Source organism: Colobus angolensis, unplaced genomic scaffold, assembly GCF_000951035.1.
Source record: "Colobus angolensis palliatus isolate OR3802 unplaced genomic scaffold, Cang.pa_1.0 Scaffold10, whole genome shotgun sequence".
In the NCBI taxonomy this organism is placed as follows: domain Eukaryota; kingdom Metazoa; phylum Chordata; class Mammalia; order Primates; family Cercopithecidae; genus Colobus; species Colobus angolensis.
Genome location: NW_012110919.1, coordinates 6,943,329 through 6,948,632, shown reverse-complemented (window position 1 = coordinate 6,948,632; position 5,304 = coordinate 6,943,329). Strand labels below are relative to the sequence as shown.

Sequence of the window (5,304 nt, the reverse complement as noted above, 5' to 3'; positions counted from 1 at the left end):
TTCTTCTTCTTCTTCTTCTTCTTCTTCTTCTTCTTCCTCCTCCTCCTCCTCCTTCTTCTTCTTTCTTCTCCTTCTTATTTCCATAGGTTTTTGGGGAACAGGTGGTATTTGGTTACATGAGTAAGTTCTTTCATGGTGATTTGTGAGATTTTGATGCACCCATCTCCTGACTAGTATACACTAATCCCAATTTGTAGTCTTTTAATCTATTTCTCTAGTTTTTTAAAAAAAGTAGGCCAGGCACAGTGGCTCACACCTGTAATCTCAGTACTTTGGGAGGCCGAGGTGGGCAAATCCCTTGAGTTTAGGAGTTCAAGGCCTGGGCAACATGGCAAATCTCCATCACTACAAAAAAAAATAATAATAATAAGCTGGGCATGGAAACGGACACCCGTAATCCCAGCTATTCCGGAGGCTGAGGCAGGAGGATCACCTGAAGCCAGGTAGGTTGAGGCTGCAGTGAGCCATGATGGCATCACTGCACTATAGCCTGGGTGACAGAGTGAGACCCTGTATTTTTTTTTTTGTTAAGTAGTAATTTGTCTCAGAGCATCTTTTCATCAATTTCAGAAATAGCGATAGGTACAGAAAGTTTTAGCTAAGAGTCATTTAAAGGGAAAAATATTTAAAATCTGTGTCAATATAATGCTGTCAATGGTAGGTATATCTGTAATAACAACAGAACTGTTCTTGTTTTTTTTTTTTTTAATTTCTTGGCCTCACATAATTAATTTCAATGTGAGAGAGCATGCCTGCTTTTTTTTTTTTTTTTTTTTTTTTTTTAAGAAAAGTATGGTTACCTTCCTGGAAGAGTATGTGTATTTTCAAATGCTCTCACTCCCTTCCTAGGAATGAGCAACTGAAGCCAGGAAGCACATGAAATAAGAAAGAGTGCCTGTGGCAGGAGGCTTAGGTTAAAGCTTAAGGAAATTCCCAAGATGATGTTTTTAAAGGGCATTCAAAGGGCACAGTCCAGGTAGAAAACAAAATCTAGGATTAGTTTAATGAAAACAATTCTCCATTTTATCTTCTCCCAATAGTCTTCCAGTTCAAAGAGAGATAAGATTGTACTCATGGAAAAATGGTGGATAAGCAATGATTTTTTAAACTGGAAACCCAGGTCCTATCTTCAGTGTGTATTTATTGTATGATCTAAGTTTGGCACTCACATCTTTCATCTCACTTTCTGTTTGTATAAATGGGCACAACTATTCCTGTTCCCTCCCACACATTGATGCTGTGAGGATAAATGAGATCATGTTTATACTTCCATGGAGAAAAAACACTAGGTATACTAAAAATATCACTATTTTCAGAGTCTTTCTTTTTCTTGGAAATGTATAATAATGCCAGCTGTATATAGTATTGTTGAAGAGTCAAATTTTCCATAAAAGTGATCACCTTTTCAGAAAATAGGTAGTTAGTCCATTGAAAACTAGAAGTTTCTTTTAAAATTTGTGACCATTTTTCAAATTTAGCAGCTTAAATTTGTTGATTTATTCTTCAAATTCATATTTATTGAATGCTTACTACATGCAATGTATTTTAGTGAAAATATTTCCCTCTGGTTAAACAAAATATATTTTACCTTTTATTGATGACTCGGTAAGATACCAATACATGAAAAAAGGATTTTAGTTGACTTCAAATATACCAGCCAACATCACATTAGGTTACAGAACTATAAGCCATAGAGCTAAGTTAAGGAAACTGTTAGTTCTATTCTATGTTGATCAGACAAACCTGGAGTTGAGTTCTAGGAGTACAGTGTAAGACAAGCTGGAGTATATCTGAAAAGAGGTGATTAAGATGGTGAAAAGTATGGGAATCCTGTCACATGGGTGTTTAAATTAAAAGTATAGTTAAGGTGAAAATTATTAAAACTTGACTTTAAATCATTGAATACCTACCAGAAGGGAAATTGGACTTATTCTGTACGGTTGCAGATGATTAAACTATAAACACAGAATTTTAAGAAGAGAAACATCCCACTTAAATAGAACAATGCCAAAAATGAGCAGAATTGCCTTTGAGGCTTTTGTTTATGGAGATTTTTAGAACAGAAACTGGATGACCTTCAGACACAGGCCTTGTGGAAAGAGGTTTTGATGGAGTGAGAAGTTGGGCTCAGGGGTCCCTCCTGATTCTGAAGGTCCTACACTCCACTAGGAACCTCACTTACTCTACTAAGTTACAGGAGAGTGATGCCTTTATAGCTTTTTGGTGCTTTGTTTCTGCACTAGAAGGCCTCAGACTGCTGTGAGTGTTTTGTTTTTGTTTTTGCACTTCTGGCTACTTTTTAAGAGTTTTCCCTTCCTTCTCATTACTAGATCGCCTCAGCTTATCCCCTGTCTTTAACAGCATCCTGCTCCATTCTAATCTGTTACTTCTAATAGGCTGTGATCTAGAAAGATGTCATAACCAACTTCATAAAAATGCATGAATAATTTAAGTGAGGTGCACAGAGTTTTGCCATTTATTTTATTTTGTTTATTTTGAGACAGGGTCTCACTCTGTTGCCCAGGCTGGAGTACAATGGTGCCAGCACAGCTCACTGCAGCTCGACCTCCCAGGCTCAAGCTATCCTCCCACCTCAGCTTCCCAAGTAACTAGGACCAGAGCGTATGCCACCACGCCTGGCTATGCCATTTATTTTACTTTTTAAAGACCCTTTTCACTTCCTTTCAAGTTCTCAGGAATATTCTAGATTTATCAATTTTGTGGTTTCTGGGAACTTGTTATTGAAATTCTGTAAGTTTGCTAAGCTTCCTGCTAATTCATAAAATTACAAAATATTCTGAATCCATTACTAATGTTTTCAAAAACACAATCATAGGCAATAATATACTTATCCAAGATGTTTCTTATGTAGGTAACCTTTTCTTGGATAGTTTCTTCAAAATGAAAATATCCTTTATAACTAAACTGGACTGCATAAGCAAATGATGTTTATTGGAATGCTGACTACTTTTCTCTCCTGAGCTTTTCATATAGATAGTATTGGTGTTGAATGTGCAGTTTCCTTTTGAATACGGGAAATCATTCTGATACAACTGGTTTTCTCCTTAGTCCTTAGTCTCCTTAGCCCCTTAGTATATAACAACAGTTTTAACATAACTCAGTCAAAAACATGTAATGAATACTTATTGTAGGTATTCTTGGCTGAGAATAAGGAAGAATATCAGAAAAACATAGTAATGTTTTTTATAAACTGAATATTAAAGACTGTTCTGCCATTAGAGAGCTTTCTGTCTTGTTAAAGGAAATAAGAGCCAGTTTTTCAGCAATCAAGGAAATATATTATCAATGCAGGATTCGTGCAGACAGTAAATAGCTTTGAAATTTGTAATGAGATATGGAGTAGTTTTGTGATTGCTTTGGCAGCACATATGCTAAAATTGGAACAATACAGAGAAGATTAGCATAGCCTCTGCATGAGAATGGCATACAAATTTGTGAAGCGCTCTATATTTTTAGCAATATATTGTATTCTTGAAAAATGCTAAGACAGTGGGTGTAAAGTGTTCTTAAATGCATATGTTAATTGGCTAGATTTAGTCATTCCACACCATATACATATTTCAGAACATCATGTTGCATATGATAAATACATACAATTTTGTTAATTAAAAAACAGAAATGGATTAGTTCTGCCTAAATATACTAGACTCAGAAGTTAATAATAAATGTGCATCCACCCCTTTGTTTAATTTGCCTTGGCTATTAAATTAATATTTATGCTAAGAACCTTTGGCTGTTACAGTTTCCTATCATTTATTTGGTAAAAAGATTAATTGGAGAGGTGTTTCAATGGCTCCATTAGGAGATATGAAGAAAGCCCCAACATTGCCAGTATTTGAAAACTCAAAGGGTTTATTTTCTAAAGCAGGTGATGCTACATGAATTGCTGTCCACACCTTCTGCTACTTTCCTATGTTGGCCGGAAGAATAATTTTAATGTCTCCCAAATGGATTATGCTGACCTCAACCCAGATCCCCCTGGGAGATATAAACTTCTTATATGTTCCTGGCCGGATCATTGTAAATAATATCTACATGTATCCCAAAGCTCTGAATTATCCTCATCTGTAACAGACACAACAACTAAATGGTATCTGGAACATAGTTAATTTTCTGGAAAATATTCAAAGGAACAAAATGAACACTGCAATACAAAATTGCTGTCGACTTAACTTTTGCCAGTTTCCCTGGATGTGAAAGTAGAATTATATTTTCACAGAACTTGCAAAAATCTCAGATTCGGCTGCTATTTTATCTCTTTCCAGAAGCACCAGCCCTGAGCAATCCTGTCTGCAATTAGCTGCGTGTGGTTGCTACTAAATTGCTCACCATAAGTTAGTTCCTAACACTGTTTCCCAGCACAGCATACTCTATAAAGGGAGAACGCTTGGAAGGACCAAAGAGTTCCCTTTGTCATGCCCCTGCCCTGCCTCTGGACAAGGACGTTCTTACATTGCCCACTAACTAATCATGTGACCCTTTTCTTTCGGCACCTTGAGTTTGCGTTAGGCAACACCTCTTACACCAAAGTGGGCACACCTTTGTATCATGTAGGTAGCGATTGTTCAGACGAGACATCCCCCTACCCCCGCAAAAGGCAGCACAGAAGCGGCGAACGCCGCTTAGCAGTTGGCGCGCTCTCAGTGCGGGTGACCCGGGGCTGGGTTGGGGTGTCCGTCCCCGGGTCATGGGACTCCCCGAGAGGGGGTGGCTGGAGGAGGAGGGAGGGCTTGTTTCGCCAGGGGATGTGGGAAGTAGGCGCTAGCCTGTTTCGCGGTTTTTTAAGCCCCTTGGCATGCCCTGACCTGATCTAGAGGGAGTCAACTGCTCTTAGGAATGTTCCGGGAGAAGGTGGGAGACTGCTTCCCAGGGGAGGCCTGTGGGTGCTGCAGGGCACCAGGGGGGTCACCAGGGAGATGCAGGGCGCGCGCCGGGAGGGGGCCAGGGCAGTCGAGGGCCGGGCTGAGGGGACCGGGAGGAGCGGGCAGCGGGGCAGCGGGGGCGCAGGTCGGGGCGCGGGGAACCCCTCCTCGGGCGGCAGCGGCGGCGGCGATCCGGCCTCGCGGGCTGCACCGCCCGGGCTGTCAAGCGTGGGGGGCGGGCGGGAGGAAGGGGTGGAGGTGCGAGGGGAGGAGGGCTGGCACCGGAGCGCCGCGGCGTCGGTGCAATAAAAATGCATCGCATGGAACTGCCGGTGGAGAAGGACGGGACGGAGCCGGGGCAGCCAGAGGAGGTGGGAAAAGCGGAGGAGGACGCCCAGGAGGAGGCGGCAGCGGCGGCGGC

The 5,304-nt window shown here is 41.0% G+C and overlaps 1 protein-coding gene across 1 annotated transcript in view; it reads left to right on the top strand.

The window, feature by feature from the left end:
• The first annotated feature begins 4,777 nt into the window (after positions 1–4,777).
• The window catches only part of NTN4 (netrin 4), a 129,323-nt gene continuing 128,796 nt past the window's right edge, over positions 4,778–5,304 (top strand). The window contains exon 1 of the mRNA XM_011934147.1: positions 4,778–4,872. The gene's annotated coding sequence lies outside the window, so the exon portion shown is untranslated. The remainder of the gene's footprint in view (positions 4,873–5,304) is intronic.